This window comes from Delphinapterus leucas, chromosome 2 (genome assembly GCF_059928025.1).
Source record: "Delphinapterus leucas isolate spDelLeu-1000000601 "Yukka" chromosome 2, BTC_Dleu_Yukka2, whole genome shotgun sequence".
In the NCBI taxonomy this organism is placed as follows: Eukaryota; Metazoa; Chordata; class Mammalia; order Artiodactyla; family Monodontidae; genus Delphinapterus; species Delphinapterus leucas.
This window is the reverse complement of record NC_143130.1, coordinates 178663831-178684595: the sequence shown is the minus strand read 5'-3', so window position 1 is coordinate 178684595 and position 20765 is coordinate 178663831.

Below are 20765 nucleotides of genomic sequence, written 5' to 3'. Positions count from 1 at the left end.
CCCTTTTGTCACTGGCTTATTTCACTCAGCATAACATTCTCAAGGTTCATCCATGTTGTAGCATCTGTCAGAATTTCCTTCCTTTCCAAGGCCTGAATATACTCCACTGGATGGATAAACCCCGTTATTTATCCATTCATCCTTCCATGGGGATAAAGCCGGTGGGCTCCCCGTGGCCTCGGGTCCCTCACGGTCTCGCCAGCTGAGCCCCAGCCTCACCTGACACTACCCTCCCCTGCTCCCAGCACTCATTCTTCTATCGTTCATCATTTAATGAAAATCTACTACATATCAGGTGCTGGGGATACATCACAGAACAAAGTGGACAGAGATCCGGCCTCCAGAGGCACTCAGGCCACAAGGGCCACCAGTTCTCCCCAGTGCTTCATGACCCTGCCACCTCAGGGTCTTCAGTCCTCCAAGTCCCCTGCATGTACTGATCCCTGCCGCTTAGCTGCTCTCATGCTCCCCCCTCAAATTTCCTTTCCCAAAACAATCTCCCCACCTCGCCACCATGGTCGGGTTTCCCTTGTACACATTTATACTTCCCTGTCCCTCTTTTCCACAGATGTTAGCACAGCCCAGTGGCGGACCACTGATTTATTAGTGGGTCATGAAATCAATTTATGGAACAACTAGCATTTTCTTTCTTTTATGCAAAATTGTCACACAGTGCAATGCACCCATTTTAAGTATCTAGTTCTTTACGTTTTAGCCAATGTATGCGTCAGTTATGATATAGATCATTTCCATCACCCCAAGATGTCCCTCAGTGCCCCTTCCCCATCAATCCTCGGGGCCCCAGCAACCCCAGATCCACTTTTTGTCACCACAGATTAACTGGGCCTGTTTTAGAATTTCACATAAATGGAATCATACAGTACATAGCCATTGTACAAGGATTTTTTTCACTCACTGTAATGTCTGTGAAATTCACGCATGGTCTTGTGTGTATTAGTAATTTGTTTACTTTCACTGCAAAGCAGCATTCCTTTTTACAGATATACCACATTTGCTTATCCATTCATGGGTGATGGGAAATTGGGTTGTTTCCAGTTTGGGACAACTATGAATAAAGTGTTAAAAAAAATTAAATAAGATAGGCTAGACATGGTACTTTGTAAGGGTAAGCTCTGTTCCATAAGCTTTTCTTTCCTTTCTGTAATTGAATATGAGTGCACAGGGCATGGGATAGAATGTAATCCTTCCCGCAGCCATGGTGGAGCAGCCAGCTCTGGATTCCACGTGTCCCTGGTCAGGGGCAAGTGCGGGTCTGCGTCAGAACTCTGCAGGCCTTGCTCTGAGCCAGGGTGGGAGTGGGGAGGATGGTCTGTGCCCGGAAAGAGACCTCCACCTGACCTGGAGATCTGGGACCAGGCACTGGGACCCCCAACAGTCCCTGGGAGAGTGTTTAGGCCATTACAGCTCTCAGGTCCCTGCACTTGGGCTGGTCCCCGCTGTGCTTCTAGAGAGGGAAAGCCTGGTGGTCAGCCCCACTTCTGCTCTGCAGCAGCCCTTCCTCTGGGACCCCATCCCCATGGTCAGGACTTCCTCCACTGCTAGGTCCCAAGCCATGATGGTGGGAGGCCAGGGAGCTCAGGGAAGGAGCCCAGACACCCCCAGGGCCTCGGACTCGGTGACACTCCTTGTCTCTGGGAACGTGCCTGTTCCAAACTCGGGCTCCCCAGCAGAACAGCAAGCAGGACTTGGCCAAACTGTCCCCAGGAAGAGCAAAGGGGAGGCTGGGCTTGGCGCATCCCAGGGCTGCAGGGGCCCCTGGGCACGTGGGCTGGAAATGAAGTAGGGTTATTCGTTGAGGAAGCTGAGGCTGGGAGGGCCGGGATGCCGGCCCTGCCGCCAGAGGGGCTGGAGCCACAGGGGCAGACCGTTAAGACCAAAATTCTGACACACACCCACTTCCGATGCAACTCAGGAGGACTTTCTTGCCTTCACAGCCCAGCCCCATTGGGGAGGGTCCCCTGACTCCTCTCTCTGCCCTCCCCGCTGTCTCCTGCCTCGCCTCCCACGACAGCTGCGCTGGTGTCGCCCGAATTCCGCAGATGAGGAAAACGAGGCCACTTTAAAGTATGTGCAGGGAGCCTTCCCTTCCCTGGTGGCGCAGTGGTTAAGAATCCGCCTGCCAGCGCAGGGGACACGGGTTCGAGCCCTGGTCCGGGGAGATCCCGTATGCCGCGGAGCAACTAAGCCCGTGCGCTACAACTATTGAGCCTGTGCTCTAGAGCCTGTGAGCCACAACTACTGAGCCTGCGCCCCACAACTCCCACGTACCTAGAGCCCGTGCTCTGCAACAAGAGAAGCCACCGCAATGAGAAGCCCGCGCACCGCGACGAAGAGTAGCCCCCACTCACCGCAGCTAGAGAAAAGCCTGCACGCAGCAACGAAGACCCAAGGCAGCCAAAACTTAATTAATTAATTTTAAAAAATAAAGTATGTGCAGGGAGGGAGTGGCGAAGCCAGAGTTGCCCTCCAACCACTATGCTCCAGGTAGGGGGTGTCTCCGCTAGTCCCAGCCCCACCCGGCAGGTGGGCAGCCCAGCATGGCCCTGTGCCCTGAGTGGTTGCCAGACACCCCCAGAAATCCCTTTCTCCTCCCACCCTTCACACCATTCCTCTCTTCCCAGCTCCTTTGCACCAGACCCTCCTCAGATGTTCAGGCCACACTGTTGTGAGGGCCTGTGACAGGTGTTCCCAGCCAGACTCCCAGGGCCTTGGGGGCAAGAAAGCCTGGCAGGCCGCGTGGAGGTGTCCCAGCTACAGCTGAGTTACTAAGAGCAAAATCCTACGCTCAACCTGAACACCCGTCCACTGGGGACTGGGCGCATGAATGGGCGCTCCTGGCACAAGGGCCTGGAAAAGGAGTAAGATGGCCCTCTTTGGAGGTCTTGTCATGGAAAGAGCACCTGGACAGGTGGCTAAGTGAATAAAGCGGGCGCAGGCCATGGGTGCGGAGAGAGACCACTGTGTGCCTGGAGGAGAGAGACTGACATCGACAGGAACTGGAAGACACCTGGAAACCCAGACAGCCTGACAGCGGTCACCCTGCTGGGCACCAGAGCTGGGCTGCGCTTTTCCAAGCCATCCTGTGCTTCCCAGGGTTTCTACCAGAAACATTTATTACTTAGATAAAAACAAATTATACAAAATCTACTGAACGAAAAACAAAGCGAAACCTCATTGCAGCCTTCAGAGTTTTCCCAAGAAATGTCTACGGAGAGGGGGACTACCAGGGTAGGGGCATATCACCCTGGGCCTGAGGTTCCCCCCACCCTAGGGGAGGGATCCCCATTCCCCCCTCCCCGCTGCCTTCCCAAACCCTCCAAGCACCACAACTTCCCCGTCCCCAGGCTGTTACCATATTCTCCCTGTGGAAGCTCCGGTTACCATATTCCCTCGTGTATGTGCCAATTGGGTGCTCCCCTGGATCCGTGGAGCCCCTTCCCCCAGGATAAGGAGAAGCTCGATTGTTCAGGACCCCTGGGGACATCACTGTTCACACCAGGGAATGTTCTTCCTCCTCCTTATCTCTTTCTCTATTAATTAATGTGTATTTTTATCGAAGTAATGCAATAGTTTAAAGTATATGCACATGACATGCAAAGAATTTTAAAAGATAAATAGGCCTGTAATGTAAATCAGCAACTCCTCCCCAACTGCGCCACCCCCATCCCTCCCCGGAAACAACCCCAGTCAAAGCTTCTGGCTTCTTCTGGATTTTATCTCCATGTTTATAAACGACATGCTTGTGCTGCTGTTAACTTGATTTACCAATTTGAGCCATTATCTAGTGACTTCCTCTTACAGAAGACAAGGGTTGAGCTTTCTCACATATCCCCCCCAACACACCCACACAACACACTCTCCCTGTGTCACTTCTCATTACCAATATGTAACAATTTTTGGTTCAACCAATATTCACTTGTTTCATCGTAATGATTATATAAACATTGTTTGCTACTGAGTCAAGCAAGGCACTATGGTTGAATTTCCTTCCCGGTTTAACTTTTAGTTTTTCATGAAGTTAATAATTAGCTCTGTTTAGGCTGCTTCAAAAGTGGCTCCCAAAGATCCCCACTACCTGGTGTTCACACCCTTTTGTAGTCCCTGTCCTTGAGTGCAGGCGTGACCAGTGACTCACCCTAACCAATGGAACATGGCAAAGGCGGTAGGATATACATGATTATGTGATACAGTATAAGATTGCAGAGCCCATCATGCTGGCGTCTCTTGCGCCCTCGCTGGCTTAGAGAAGCAAGCTCCCGTGTTGTGCGGCCACCGTAACTATATGTGGCCTCTAGGAGCTAAAGGCAGCTGCTGGTCAAATTTCAGCAAGAAACGGAAGCCCTCAGTCCTACGCAGCAAGGAAATGAATTCCAGCCACAACTTCAGCGAGCTTGGAAGCGGGTCCTTCCCCAGTCGAGCCTCTGATGAGTCTATAGTCCCAGCAAGCACCTTGAGTGTAGCTTTGTGAGGCCCTGAGCAGAGGACCCAGCTAAATTATGCCCAGACTTCCACAGAAACTGTAAGATAAATTTGTGACCATTTGTTATGCAGCAATAGATTACTAATAGTTTACTTTGCATCCATCGCTAAATCTTCCCAATGCTTGAATAATCTCTCAATACTGTCTCCTACCTATCACAAAATCTGTCCTCCTCACCACCCCACAACTTCCCTCCCAGAAGCCCCCCTCCTGCAACAATCCATGCTAGCTGCTCTCTGGGCCTTCAGCACAGCTACTGTTGACCTGGGATCCCCCTTTGCCTCTCTCTAGGGTTGGATCCCTGTTTCCCGGATCCCACGTCTTTCCTGTTCTTGGTTTCCTTGTCTCCAGCAGCTTCCTGAGAAAAGGTGCATGGAAGACTATATAATCCTTGCACCTCTGAAAAGGTCTTCATCCAACAGCATGCTTGGTGATAGCTTGGCTAGATATAGAATTTCAACTTGAAAATCATTTTTACCAGCATTTTGAAGGCATTTCTCCATTGCCTTCTTAGCTCCCAGTGCTGCTGTGGAGAAGCCCATAGCCCCTCTGACCCTCAATCCTTTCATGACACTTGCTTTTCCTCTCTGGAACTGTTTGGGATCTTTGATTTAGCCCTGGTGCTCTGGAACCCCTCTGCCTGGGGGGCAGGGTGGGGTGGTCTTTGTGCAACTATTGTGCAGGGCAGGCGTCTATGCTCTGGGAACTCATACCCTGCAGACCTCTCCTTCTGGGACTCCTGTACTTGGACTTAGCCCTCCTGAGTTCATCCTCTAATTTTGTTGTTTTTCTCTTTTCCTATTTCCCATTTCTTTGTCATTTAGGTCTACTCTTTAGCGGATTTCCCTAACTTTCACTTCCACCCTTTATTTTGACTATTGTCTTTTAAACGTCTACAAGCTCTTTGCTCCATTAAAACAAATAACATCGTTCTGGTTTAATGTCCTCTCTAAGGAATTAGGATTTATTTTGACATTTTCTTCTGCCGCCTGAATCCTCTCTTTTCATCCTACTTCCTTTTCTCTCTTCGTTTTGGTCTCTGTTCTTCCATTGGAGGGTTTCCTCTAATGCCTGGTGATCCTCGGCTGCCACTCACACTACCGTAGAGCACGGACAGGCCAGCTGGAATCTCTGTGTGTTGAAGGACTCCCTGTTGGATTTTCAGGCATCCAGACAGCTTTCTTGGGTGCATCAGTCAGCTTTGCTAAGTTATGCTACAGTAACAAACAACCCCCCAAATCTCAGGGACACACAACAGCAAAGGTTTCTTTCTCCTTCATGTTATGTGGTGTCTGCAGGTTGCTGCAGCTCTGCTCCATGTGTCCTTTTCATCCTGAGACCTGGGCTGAAGGAGCTGCCCCCTTCTAGGACATGCTCTTCTATGGCAGAGGGAAAAGAGCAATGGCAGGACCACAGGATGACTCTTCAAGTTTTCAGCAAATGCAGCATGGCACTTCCACTCTCTCTTCATTCACCAAAGCAGGTTGCATGGCCTTTACAGCAAGGGGCAGTGAGTGACCAGGAATCTTCCCGTGATGGTGCTTTTGGGTCTCCACAGAAGACCCCTCCAATCTCCCACCTGGGGACACATGCTTGGTTCCTGGCATTCCAGAAGCAGGGCAGGGAAGGATTGGGAAGCTGTGGTCACTCAAGCGTCTTTTTCACCTCCACACTCATTCCTGCCTCTGCCATGCCTGACACCCGATTTTGGAATCTCTCTCCAGAGATGATGCATCTTGTCTTCTGCGGGGGGGGAGGGTGGGGTGGGTAGAAACAGGGAAGTAGATGGTGAGCAGCCGTGGGAGGACTTGGGAGTATACACATTTTCTATGCTGTGTAACAAATGACCACAGACTGAACAACTGAAAACAACACACATTTATTCTTTCACATTTCCCAGGGGTTGGAGGTCTGGGTGACCTGGTCCTCTGCTCAGGGTCTCGCTTGGCGGCAATCAAGGTGCCACTCACTGTGTGTTCATCTGGAGGGTCGGCTGGGGGAAAAGAAATCTGCTTCCAAGCTCATTCTGTCGGTTGCTGGCAGGATCTCTGTCCTTGTGGCTGTGGGACTGAGGGCCCTGGCTTCTTGCGGGCTGGCGGCTGGAAGCCACACGCGGTCCGTTGCCTCTCGGGCTTCCTCTACATGGCTGCTTACCTCATCCAGCCCGCCAGGAGAGTCTCTCCCTCATCTGCTTAGACAGAGGCGGTATGTCCCATCACCTGTGCCATGTTCTATTGGTTAGAAGCAAGTCACAGGTCCTGCCTGCACTCCGGGGAAGGGATTTACAAAGGGGTGTGAACATCAGGGGGCAGGAAATCATTGGGGTCACATTAGGGTCTGTCCACCATGAGGGCTGTCATCAGACCCGCCCCCACCTTCCACAGTGCCCAGCCTAGTCCTCCCAGTCTCTGCTGGTCTAAGGTATATACCACCTCAGGGAGGCACACAGGTAGCTGTCGCCCTTCTCTGCTGAGCCCTGTCAGTTTCTATCTTCCTAAAATGTGCTGGACCTCTCACCTGCAGTCCTCTCCTCTCTCGTGTTTATACCTTTTAAAACGTTTTTGCCATCGTTTTTATAGAGTTCCCAGAGGAAGCGGAGATAAGCATGAGATTTATTCTCCAGGTTTAACCTCCCCCCTCTATCCACCAGCTAACCCTCCCCCACCTGACAGCCTTGGCTTTGATGTGGTCTTCCCTGCCCCCTCTGCCCATCCTCCGCCACCCACCTCCTGCAACCACCAGCCCACCCAGTTCAGAGGCCTGTTGCTGCTCCTTGCCTGCACCTTCGCAGCCTCCGAGAGAGACACTGACACCTGCGCAGACACACTCCGAATTCTTCGCACTCAAGTTCTAATTCGGGGGTTTTCTGGGCGCACTGTGCTCTTTCCTGCCACTGTGCCTTTGCACATGCTGCTCCCCCTCTGGCGCTCCTCCACCCCCACCCTGCCTCTCGGCATATCTTCCTGTGATTCCTACTCATCTCCAGGCTAGGCCCCTCTCCTGGGACGCCTTCTCTAAGTGGTCCAGGGTCTTGCATCGACAGACATCTGCACAATGGGCATCCCATCCATTTCCCTCATCCTCCCACAAAGCCGACCAGGGCGAGGAGGTTGCAGGGTTGCCTGATGGAGCAAGAAATTCTTTTCTTCCCAAGCTGTCAGAGCCCTGAGAAGGCACCAAGGCCAGAGGGATCTATTAAAACCCTAATTGGCTGCACTACGCCCCTGCTTACAACACATCTGTGGCCCTTCTGTGCTGTTAGGCCAAAATCCAAAGGCCTGCGAGTGGCCCACAGTGCTCTGCGGGGCCGCCTCTGTTCCCTGCCCCCAGCTCGTTGTTCTTTCGAGGGAGACCAGGAGTCCTCTCCAGCCTCAGGGCCAGCTGCTTAGAGCCCTTTCTATCTCTCCAACTCCAGACCTTTCCCTAGTCATTTCCAAGCTCACCCTGCAGGTCTCTCAGTGCCTCTTCCTCAGGGACTCTCTGGGCCCCTGCCCCTCTGACATCCCCCTCCCTGTAGTTCTGGGACACAGACCACCTTGTACCATCCCCAGGCTGTAAGAGCCGCGGGGGGCGTGGCTGTGTCTGTGCCGCTCAGGACATGTCCCGAGGCTATCTCAGAGAGTAGGTGTTGCAGGAACATGGAACTCGGGACAGCAACACCCACTTTGCAGCTTAGAGCGTGCACAGATAACCAAGCGCAGAGGGTGCTCAGGGTCAGGGGGACGTGCTGTAAGCAGCCTGAAGCCAAAAAGCCAAGCGGACAAGTGCAGTGTGGACCCAGCCTCAGCCTCAGCTGAGCCCAGGGCTCTGTGACACCAGAACTATGCTCTCTGCCCCTCACCCTCCCTCAGATGGGGTCCCTGCCTGAGGTAGCCCTGGCAGCATCAGGTCACCAGCCCCCTCCCCACCTGCAGGGCTGGGTGCCCTTCTCCAAACCAATGGGTCAGAATGCTGGTTGCCAGGCCCATAACTAGGAGGGTGGGGTGCCACCCACCATACCGTATGCCTGCAGGTTGGCTGGGTAGGGTTCCCCTTGGAAACCCGGCGTGCTCTTATCTGAAGAAGGAGGCATTGGAAGCTGGCCAGAGTAACCCTCAGGGGAGCCCAGAGGAGTGGGAGCAGCCCTCCGGCCCCAGGAGACTCAGCCCTGGAGAGCTGTCACAGGTCACGGAGCCCAGCGCCCGGACTGCAAGGCTGCAGGATGCCTTTGCTCCAGACCCCATAGTGGCCCAGCCCAGACAGCAGGGCTGGCGAGTTGGAGGAAGAAGCAGTCACATGTGTGCCCTCCCCAGCAGGCACCCAGGGCACTGAACAAAGGACCCATCCCGGGCGGGAGGGCGGGGTGAGTCACAAAGTGGAGAGAAGGCTTCCGGGATAAGGTGGGCCTCCAGCGGGGGAAGGGAGGCGTCCACACGCACAGGAAAGAGCCCTGGAAGACTCAAATGCCTGGTCAAGTCACTGCCCTGCCCCATTTGCCGCCTGTAAAATGGGTCAACGATCCCCCTCCGTACAAGGCCAGGGAGCATTGCAGACCAGCCCGAGAGAGGGGACGGGCAGCCTGGCTGCGGGGGAGTTTGCAAGGCCAGGGTTTGAAAACAATCGGATTAATTCTCCCCATCAGGTCTTGGGGACAGGGGTTAAAGTTCCAACTTAATCTCCTCGGGTGTGACGCGGAGGGGTGCATGCGCACTGGGCTGGGGGAGCCGCCCACCCGCGGGTCCCCGGAGGCGCGGAGCCCCAAGTCCACAGACTGCGCGTCCGCACACTACACCCCCCGTCCGCAATCCGTGCGGGTGTCGAAGCGGGCTGCTCGGTCCCCGGGCCGTGTGGTGGCGCGCGGTGCTACCCCCCAGGCTGAGCTGGGGGAGGTGACGCGGCAGGGGCGCGTCCTTACCAAGGAAAACCGTGCAGCCCTTGATGGGGTGGGGGCGGGAGTTCAAATCTCGACGACACCCCACCCTCCTGAGACCTTGGAGGCCACCTAGCCCCTTTTGTGCCTCCCTCTCACCCGAAACGTGGGATAATAATAAAAGCTGCCTCGTGAAGTCGAGCGCTCCTCTAGTGGCTCCCGGCAGCTGCGAGGGTATTTCTGGGGGTGGAGCCCGGTTCACAAATATTTTGGGGTGTTTTTTTGGGGGGGAGGGGGAGTTATTTTCTGAGTTTTTTGTGTTTTTTTTCCAGTGACTGTTCATTACTGTTGGTCTTGGACAATAAACTGTCCTCCAAGAGGCCCGCAGTTAGGGGCACGGCTTGGAGGCGGTGCCATCGCCCCATTTTACAGTCGCGGAAGCCGAGGCGCACGGCTGGGGGCGGGGCCGGGTCCTCCCTGAGCTCAGATGGGGCTGAGCGGTCAGAAACAGACACACGCACACGCACACACACACACACACACACAATCCAGCCCCGGGTCAGGCTGTGCACCAGCGGTTGTGGCGCGGCCGGGAGGGGAGCCCTGGGCTCTCGGATTTCATCCCACCGCCCGTTCCCAGCAGCTCCTTCCAGATGTTCTCCCGTTGGGCCTCCTGGGCCGCGTTTTAGGGGCCCTTCGCTGGTTCTTGGGGGATGGGAATGGGCCGCCCGTGCTTTCGTCACCAGCTGGCAAGGCTTAGCGAGCACCTGGCCGGGATGAGAACAGCGGGCTGGGCGGATGTGCCCAGAAGGCCGCGAGGCTCGGGGGGTCCCTCCTGTACGCCAGGCCCCATGCAAGCAGAGCTTTCTTCCCTCCTCCCAGCTCCCCAAGGGAGGGACCACTTTGCTTCCTGTTACGGCCGGGGAAACTGAGGCCCAGAGAAGTTAGGTAGCTTTTTCAAGCTCAGCAGGCAAGCTTTGAGCCGAGCCTTGAAGGATGGGAGAGATCTGTTCATCTGGAGAAGGGAGGGTTGGTGTTAGGCAGGGGAACAGCTTGGGCAAAGGCATGGAGGTGGGCCAGGATGCAGGGGGCTACAAAGAGAGGTGGAAGCCAGCCATGAGCGAGGTCGGGCCAGATGGCGAGGGCCCAGCACGCTGGATGGCATCCGCCCCCAGTGCACTGAGGCTTAGCTGGGCATCTGAGGAGCCGGGCGGTCAGATGGCATCAGGGGAGCAGCCAGGAGGTTGTCCAGTGTTTGCTGGAGAGATTTTGCCTCTGATCAGGAGTGGGGCAGGGAGGGCCACTGGGAAGGAGGACAGGGCTTGTGGGGCCTGTCGCACCTGGTGAGTGCTGGGAAGCTGGTTCTGGGGAGAAACCACCAAATATCTGTGTTTGTTGCCGGGGGAGGGGGGTGATTCTTGCAGCCCTCTCTGCGCAAATCCCTCCTCTGCCCCCTCCAAAGGTCTGGGAATGGTTAGGAGGCCTAACCATTCCCAGAGGAGGAGGGCTCCCTGGAGGAGGAGGCACTTGGCAATGTGACAGCCTGGTCTGAGGGGGTGGGTTCCTCCATGAAAGGTGGTAGGGGCAGCAGGGGCTGAGGGCAGAGGACAGCCAACAGGGTGCCCAGCAAGCTGGTTGGACCGGCTGGGGAGGGGGCACAGCCTCTGGGTGGGGCGCCCGTGACACACTCCTGCCTGGAGGCCGGTGACCTCAGAGGCCGCATCCGGGGGTGTCACCCTGGTTGGGGTCTGGGGCAGCACCGCGCTGTAGAGAGCGCAGAGGGCGTGGCCCCAGCCCCACACCTGGCCACCCCGAGCAGAAGCCTTAACCCCTCAGCCCTTGACCCTACACCTCCTCAACAGCTGTCCAGCCCTCTGTGCCCTTCCACAGCCAGGCTGCTCCCTAGAGGCATCCAGCCCTCCTGCCGCCACCTCCCTTGTGGCCTCCCTCACCCTCGCTCTGCCTTTTGCTCCCCAAAGGCGTCCACCTCCCGGGCCGCCCTGGGACACAGAGCCCTCTTCTGTCAGGTCTGTACCCACTCTCCCTGGGGGGAGCTCCCCTCCCCGGGATTCATCAACCTCCACCCCCAAGCTAAGGGCGCCCACCCCGTGCCAGTTCCAACCTGCCTCTTCCTGAACTTCAGACCCAAATAACGGCTACCCTGGGGGAACTCAGTGCCCACGTTCCGCAGACTCCACAGACACACCATGCCCGGCCCAGCTTCCTCCTCGGGCTGAAAGCCGTGTGGATTTGAATTCCAGCCTGCTCCAGCTCTTACAGGCTGTGGGATTTGAGAACAAGCTACTTCCCTCCCTGTGCCCCCCCCAAATGGCGGTAACAATAGTGCTGACCTCATAGGGTGGGAGAGAGGGGTCCACGTAAAGTTCCCGGCACAATAAGGGTTCCGTTCCGAGGGTGTTAGAGTCTAAGAAGACCCCTCATCCCACTCAAAAGGGACGTCTTCTCCGGGAGATTGTGGTGGGCAGCCTTCAAGAAGACCCCAAATGATCCCGTGTCAGGCATTTACAGCTGGGCATAATCTCCGCCCCTTTCAGTGTGGGCGGAAAGTAATGACCTATTCCAGGCAATAGAAGAGAGCAGACTTGATGGCATCGTCACTTCTGAGATTAGTTTATAAAAAGCCTAACTTCTGTTTTGGGTGCTCAGCCTCCCCCTCTTGCTGGGGGCGTGGGGTGCCATGCCCTGAGCAGCCCTGTGGCCAGGCCCCCTTCGCCAGGACCTGAAGCCGCCAGCCTCCCATAGGGGAGCTTGGGAGCAGATCTATGCTCAGGGTCCTTCTAAGAGTTTACATTTTCCCCTGGTCTTCACAACTGTCTCATCTATACCTAATTCACTAGCAATTTTAAAAACTAAATTGCTATGAACAGGTCTTTCCAACTTGCCAACTTAGTTTTCATAGGCACAGTGACTCTCTTTTCACACTTATATTTCGGCAGTTTGTGTATTACTCAATTAAAGGACTCACACTAACGTGTTTCATGGTGTAAAGAGGTTGGAGAACAAGGCAGTGATCTCAACGAGTAGGGCAGAAGCTTAGGGTACACATGGAGCAGCCTCTCTCAGGGGTTTCTACCCTGGCTGGGGTGGGAGGATGGCTTAAAGGTTCCAGGAGCTCCTAGGACGTGTACCCACTTTATTGTCATGGATGGGTGTGTGTGGGTTTTGGAAAGGGTCAGTAGCAAACGTCAGTTTTTGCCCATGTGCTTTACAGAGGGTGTGGAGTGGCTCCATGTAGTGAGCTGGTTAAGTGCAGCTGGGTTAAGAAAGCTTCTGCTGTGTTGTTATGGTTTAATTACCTACCATGCTATGGCCTTTTCAGCTTCTGGGGCTTCTAAGTACTTAAACCTGGGGAACATCTCTGTCGACCCCCACATTTACCTCTGTACCCCATCAGTCACCAAGGCTCAGTGGTTGTGCCTCCCAGATATCCCCGTGGTCCCCTTGGCTTCCTCCCAGTAATCACACCGCCCCCCTCAGTTCAGCTCCTTCCAGAAAGCTGCACTGGGCACTTCCTGCTCCCATGGGCAGCCAGAAGCCATCTCTCACTCCCCTGCTTACACCTTCCTGCTTCCTCCCCTTCAGCCATTCAGCCATCCCTCTGCCTCACCTGCCCACCCAGTCCTTTCACTGCTCCCCCTCCTGCCCTTTGAAGTCCAACCTTCCCACCTTGACCAGGTATGTTTCCGAGGCCCCTCCTTGCCACCTGCTCACCAAACTGCAGACAGAGGGTGTGCAAAGAGCCTGGGGCTCTGGTCCTACCAGCTGGGACACTTATCTGTCCTAGGTGTCTTAGTTGTCCCAGCTATAAAACAGAAGTAACGGTGGCTGTCCTAGCTCTTCCCTAGATTGTTGGGGGAATCAGATAACAGAGATGAAAGGGCTTGAAAAGTGTCAAGGGCTTTGTGAAGGGCTAGCATTATTATTATTGCTGTTGTTATTTTATTTTTTATTCTGTTTTGGATTACAGCTAACAGTTTATTTTATTTTTTTATTGGAGTAGAGTTGCTTTACGATGTTGTGTTAGTTTCTGCCGTACAGCAAAGTGAGTCAGTTATACATATACATATAGCCACTCTTTTTTGGATTTCCTTACCATTTAGGTCACCAGAGAGCATTGAGTAGAGTTCTGCGTGCTACACAGTAGGTTCTCATTAGTTATCTATTTTATATATAGTAGTGTGTATATGTCAATCCCCATCTCCCAATTCATCACCCTATTATTATTATTAATTATCGTTGTTGTTATAAGCACTCAGAAACAAGACATTCAAAGTCATCGGATGGCTAGTAAGAAATGCCAAAAAGCAGCAAAAATCCACCAGGTCCTTCCCCAAGTGGCAGGCGGTGGGCAGAAGAGGTTGGGGGTGCAGAAGACCTGGATTCAAGACCTGGGTTCAAGTCAGCTTTCAATGGGAGGAGGCTGTCAGGCCAGCTCCCCTTCCTCAGATACAGCGACACAGTGCCTGAGGCCACAGTCCTTTAGGGGACCATGAATTGTTTCAATTCTGTTTAAAATCAGAAAGGAGAAAAAAAAGGAACTTTTAGGGCGAAGAAAATGTTCTAATATATATTATTAATATATTCTTTATACGAATGCAGTCATAAAATAGAACTTTTGTTTTTTGTTATTTGTTTTGTGTGGAGGAAGGAGCCCAGGAAGGCCAAGTCCCTCAGGTGTCTGAGAGTCAGGCGTGGCCCTGGGCCCTGGGCAAGGTTTTCACATCGTGAGCCTCAGTTTCCTGGCCTCCAGCATGGGTGTGGTTGTATGAGCCGCGTGGGGATGAGTGAGCCATGCAGCCTGGGTGCTAGGCTGGGGGCTCCTCCATCCACCCATCCAGCGGGGTCTCTGATCACTGCTCTGGCACCTGAGACGCAGTTTAAGAGAGGCCAACAAGGTCCAGGCCTCATGGGGCTTAAAGGGATTAAGATGACGAAAGTGCGAAAGGAAAGAAAGGAAGAGAGAGTAGAGTGAACCAGATACAAGGAAACCTTTGGAGAGGACAGACCCTTTCCACCTTCTCCAGCCGGTGGAACAGAGGCGGGGGAACTAGAGCGGGTGGACAGAGCTCCACCGGCCTTGCTGGGGTCCCCTCCGGAGGAAGGAGCAGAGCAGCCTGAGGGACAGGAGCCCTCCACATCCTATCCACATTCCCAGCGTCCTGGGCGTGTCGTCTGAGTGCTTCTCATGCGTCAGCATGTGCCATGCGTGCATTGAACCCCTGTGAGGTGGGAGCAGGTAATTCACCTGCCTTACGGGTGAGGAAGCTGCCACTCAGGCAGGTTAAGCCTTGTCTGTTTTTCAGGCTTGGGCGTGGCCCCTCCATCTTAGGGAACGTGTGCTCTACTTAGAAGATGCTCAGGAGGAATTGCAGACAAGCTGATGGAGGGGCAGAGGTGTGTTTGGAACAGGAAGTCTGCCCTGGATATCCCAATACCTGTGTGTGTGTGTGTGTGTGTGTGTGTGTGTGTGTGACAGAGATTTATCACCTACGGGCACATCCCAGCCCACAGCCCCACCACATACACACAAAAACGCCCCTATGCTGTTGTCACCCAACATGCTCAACCCGCGCGCAGGCGTAACTTCCATCCTGGGAGGTGACACAGCAGGCGGAAGAAAATGTTTGGCCTCCTTCATTCTGAATTCAGGCACCACCCTGCCAAGCACCCCAGGACAAACTGCAGGGGCGACGTGTACCCTTCCTAGGAGGCCGTGCATGGCCAGTTTCCCCAGCCCTGGGTCCCATCAGGACCCTCCTCTGTGCTGCCTGGGAGTGTGTGTGGTGGAGAGGGCCTCCCAGTGCAGCCCTGTAGCCCCTCTGGGCCCCGGGGCCCCTCCTAGCCTGCTGGGCAGCCTGCTGGGAGGATGAGGGCTACGGAAGGGGGGCTGAGGAGGGGGTGGGGCAGGCATCAGGAGGGAGCACCAATGGGGTCCCTGGTCCCTCTCCCCGCCGGCCTCCTGCCAGGACCCCTGCCAACTCCCCATTCCACTCCCCCCACCCCCCGCCCTGGCTCCAGGCCTGGCAGCCTGCCCTTTACCACTCTCACGGTTCAAAAGAGGGGGTGGGGAGACCCCACTGAAGCACAGCCTCCAAAGTGTGTCTGGAAACTCCTGTGGAGCCTGGGTGTGGGTCGGGGGGCCCTGACTCCCCCTGGGCCTCAGTTTCTCCCAGGAAGACCCACCTAGAGCCTAGAACCTAGAGGAGCCTAGAGGAACCCTGAGGACGGGGTGGTGTCAGGCATGCGTGTGCTTCCCACCCGGCCTGGCAGGCTGTGGGCGTTCTTGGCAGGAGCCAGCCAGTCCCGGGCTCTGCAGGAGGAGCCCGGATGGGGGTGGGAGGCTGCCAGCTCTGGGGAAAGGAGCAGCACAGCCTCCGGGCTCCCGAGGAGGGGCCTCCATCCTCCCCACCCAGAGAGGCTGGACCCCAAAGGGCAGTGGCCTCCTGCTGATGGAGGAGGGCATGCGGCTGTTGTCTTGGGTCATGGGTGGCCATACCCCCCACCCCCAAGATCCCTGGCTCAAAAGCGCTCTGGGACAGATCGCTGGCCGTCTCCGAAGACCCGGGCCTCAGTCTCCACTTCTGTGCAACGAGGGGCTTCCGATTCAGCTGCCTGGGCGGGGTCGGGCTCTGAGCACGTGGATCTCGAGGACTTTGGGAGCCGCCCTCTCCACCCCACTACGTTCATCTCCCTCCCAGATCAGCAGAGGGGCTGTGGACCCCAGATGCTGGAACCCAGGGCCTCAAAACCCAGTTCCCGGGATCCCAGACTCCAGAGCCCCAGCCCAGGGAATGCTGGACCAGGAACGCGCTCCAGAGCTTGGGCTGCTGCGGGTAGAGTGTAAACTCTTCACTGTCCTCCATGCAGCTCAGTGCTTTGCATTGTCTCCCAGGACCAAGGCCGGGCAGAACGGAGCTCTTCCTGCAGAATCTTGGGGCTCTTCTCCGGAATCTCCCAGTCTCCGAGCCTGGGTGAGTGAATTCTGCCACTGGGGCTCAACCCCATCCTGGAGGCTCCTGTCATTGCCCTGCAGGGTCACCAGGAGGGAGCAATGTCCACATCTGTGGAGGAGGAAACCAGGGACCCGCAGAGCTCACCCACCAACCCACCCATCCTTCTCAGAACAGGACTGCAGTGTCCTGAGGATGCCTTGCTGGTCCTGGCCCCAGCGGCTGCTCAGGATGGGGCGAGGCTCCAGGAGACCCAGGGGCGGGGCCTCCGGAGCCTCCAGCGTCTCACTTCCCAGTGTGCTGTCTGCTCCAGCCCTCTCGGGCTCAGCGGCTTTGGGGGCTGATGTAACGAGGCATCCCCCCTCCCCCGCTTGGGACCGTGTGAGAAACCTGGCCAGGGGCCTGCACACCCCTGCTTGGGCGGCCGGGGAGCTGGCACGTGCCCAGCCTCGGGAGCATCATGGTCATGGGCACAGAGGGCATGCCCGGAGCCCACCCCAGGCTGGGGTGTGGGCACACCCTGAGTGTCTCTGGAGGCCCTGGGAGGAGTTTCTTTGACTAGAGCGTCAAGTGATGTCCTAATCGGACCCCGGACCTCCACAGAGCCTCAGTGAGCCCCAAATCATGGCGGAGGCCAGGCCTAGAGGAGGGGATCTGAGCCCCCAGGGGTCCATGTAAAGCCCTGGCATTTCACGCTTCCCTGCTCTCAGTCTCCAGTCTGTGGAATGGTAATAACCCCATCTCAGGGGCTGTGGTGAGGACCAGATGACACCGGGGAAGTGCCAGCCTGGCACATGGCCTGCCCCGGCTGCCTGTCCCCCGCCCCACCCCGTTAACCTGGAAGTAGTGCCAAGAACTTCGGAGGGGCGGGGCTGGAGGCTGGTTTTTAAACACCTGGAACCTTCTACAAGATCCAGGTCCACTTTGGGGCAGGGCTTTGGGGCCCAACCCTTCCACCCCCAGTCTTGGAAGGCCAGGCGGGTAGTGCAGATCCCGGAGGGTGGAGGCTGGGCTCAAGCGCAGATTCTGTCCGTGGCCTGTTTCTCCGTAGGCACCCCAGGGCGTGCGGTGGGCAGCGCACTGGCCCGGACGGCCTGGAGCTCCCCTCAGCCCCTCCCCGCAGCTCACCCCTACAGATGGCACCTCCCTGCCTGCCCAGGCTCCCCCGCCTGCCCCCACTGTGCTGCACACTGCTTACACAGTCACCCTGCCTGCAGCCCTAAGTGTCCACACCTCAGGCCTTTGCTCACGCCGTGGCCCTGCCGGCCAGGCTCTGCTTTCCCTCTCCATCTGTCCGTCCTCTGAACTAATTCCCCCCTCCCACGTTATCACAGCTCTTGCTATTTACATCAGCCGGCGTGGTGGGCCCTGACCTCCTATCCCCCACTGAAGTGGGCACACCCCAGGGCAGGTGCCTGCACCTCCCGCTCTGGGAGCCAAGGACACAGCACCAAGGGCTGCTGAGCAAATGTCTGTGGAAAGTAGGAAAGTCTGAATGACAGAAACACACAGATCAACAGATGCTATTCACAGCCTCACAAGAATCTCACGTTTTCCCCATTTTACAGATGAAGTGGGCTCAGAGAGGTTAAGTGGCTTGCCTGAAGCCACACAGCCTGGAAGTGGCAGAGCTGATCTGAAGCCAGGTCAGTGAGCCTTCAGCACTTGCCTCTTGGGCCCCTGACAAGATGCAGGCAGAGACACCGTGGCCCTCACAGTCGGGCTGACAGACACAGGAACGGAGACTCCTGGTCTTGCCCTGGGAGGAGGGGGAACAGCCTGAGGAAGCTTCCTGCCTGAGGAAGGAAGTTTTCCACATCAGGGACCCACGGAGAGAGGGGCTCAGATACCAAGAAAGCAGGTTTGCCCCGGCCTGGGGCCTCTGAGAGCACGCAGGCCCCTGAGGGCCTTGGTCGGGGGCTTGGCTGGGGGCATGACTGGGCAGCTGGTCCCAGGCCTTGCAGGCCCAGGGAGAGGACTGTGTTTAGCATCCCTGATGGTCGAGGTGCCCAATGCTTACTCTGGGCTCCCTTGGAGGTCACCTCTCCACAGCAGTTGAGGTCTGAGGGCTTGGGGGACCCCAGAAGCCCTCTGCCAGCCCTGTTGCCCTCAGAGTGTCTGTGTGGGAATCGCCCAGGAGCGAATTACAACAGAGAGTCCAGACAGGGATGTGGGGGGTGGGGGGATGGGGGGGGCAGGAGGCTGGCGTCTGCCTTTTAAACAAGCCCCACCTCCACGCCCTCTCCTGTCTGCCTCGCCAGGGGAAGCAGGCCGGCCAGTATGGATTTGGCTTATCTGCAGGGCTGTGGTGTGGCCAGTGCCCTCAACGTTCGTCAGGGGCAGGTCAGTCCCCTACGCTTCCCGTCACTGTCACTGACCGCAGTGCTCAGTCATCCTATCAGCTTTCACTAAGCACTTACTTCGGCTGCTCTGAGGGCTACTCTGGAGGATCTCACTTAACCTCACAGCTCCCGGTCTTACAGAGGAAAGTAAGGCACAGAGAGCTATGCAACTTGTCTGGGGTCACACAGCCAGTGTGTGTAGGGCTCAGGACTTGAACCCAGGTTGTCTGGCCCAGAATCCCTGCTCTTAACCACCAAGGTCACAAGGCTTTTGTATTAAACAGCTCGAGCGCCCGTCTTGAAATAGGGAGAATGTTCTTCTTGGCCCCCTGGACCCCTCACCCCATCCACAGTAAGTGCAGGCACTCCTGGGCCTTGCTCAGGCCTGGAGAAACACTAGGAAATCTGCTCTGTCACAGGGACATGCTTCCCGGCTGCCTGACTGCTGGGGCCACCCCACAGAGATGGGGGTCAAGGGACAGGAAGGGAGGAAGGAGGGGCCGCTCCCAGGGCTTGGCTGCCTGGAATCGCCCTTTGATTACACACATGTCGCAAGCCACCCCCGGGCCTGGGTCATAGCAGACCCCCTGCAGTTCCCCAGGACCCTACCCCTTCCTGCCAGCCCCTCAGGGGCCTGAGAACAGCAAGTGGAGTGTCCCGGAGCCCTGGCTCCCCAGCAGGCCAGATGGCTTTGCCTTACTTCAATTTTTTTTTGCTTGTGAGATCTTAGTTCCCCAACCAGGGATTGAACATGGGCCCCGGCAGTGAAAGCACAGAGTCCTAACCACTGGACCACCAGGGAATTCTCTAGAGCTCTTTAATATTTGTTATCACAGTAGTACAAGGGGTGAGGTTAGGAGAAAAGGGAGCTATAGAAAGGCTTGGGAGGAAAAGCACCCATGATTTCTTTCCTACCTGCCCGCCCCCAGAGAGCCATGTCAGGGCCTGGTGATGACCTCCTCCCTCCCCCCTGTCCCCCTTCACCAGCGCCCGAGTCCCTCCCCCATGGCACCCATCCCCAGTCTTGGTCCTCTCTTCCCCTGCCACCTCTGTGACCCTAAGAGATATGATGCCCAGCCGTCCTCTGTCCCCTCAGATCCCTCCTGTCGCAGGATGACCCTGGGGGGCCTTCCCTCCCCCCACCCCCCAACGGTCTCCCTGTCTGTGTTAATCAGGTTGCAGGTTGAAAATCAATAATCAAGTTTTAGGCTGCTGCGAATCTGTAAGTCTTGGAACAGGCACCTTTTAAACGGGAGCTGTTCTACCCTTGGTTTCGGCCTCCGTGGGCACTCTGCTGCAGGGTCACGAAATGTCAGGGCAGGGAAGGGCCTTGGAGACACTCTTCCTACACCCCCATTTCACAGAGACACGCAGGAGCTCAGAGAGGTGAAGGGACTTGCCCAAGGGCACACAGCTTGCCAGTGGTTGGGGCAGAGGCCTCTCACCGCCCCTCAGGTTCCTGTTCCCACCCCACCACCTCCACTGTCCGAGGAAATAGAGCCTCTGAAGGTTTATCTGGCCATTTGCTGCCTGGAGATAAGATACTTCCCAGCCTCTCTTACACCTGGGTGTGGCCATATGACTAAGTTTTGGCCTAGATGTAATAGTGTTTAATTTCAGGAAGGGTCCTTAAAGGACGAGGCACGCCCTGTTCCCCTTTCTCCTTCCTGCTGCCTGTAATGCAGATATAATGGCAGGAGCTTCGGGAGCCATCCTGGAGCACAAGGTGATCTTTGGAACGAAAACTGTGCATGGCAGAGCCACGTATAGAAGGAGCCCAGGCTCCTGATGAGAGAAAACTAAACTTCCATCTTATGGTAGCCACTGGTAGTTTGGGTTGCCAGCTGGGTCTGTTTCCTCTCCCAGGGTGTCTTCTCTAAGGAGGCCCCACAGGGAACAAGCAGGTCTTGGTGCAGAGCAGACCCTGGGGCTCGTGACTTGACGCCTCACGGGAGCGCAGGTGCCCCTAATGTTGTTTTAGTAGCTTAACCCCCGAGGAAGGAAATCTTATTCAGAGGCCCGAGAACAACAACGAAATCCCTTCTTAAAGTCGAGAAGCTCCCGTTGAAAGGAGTGGGGTGGGAGCTCCCTTGCTCAGCCTC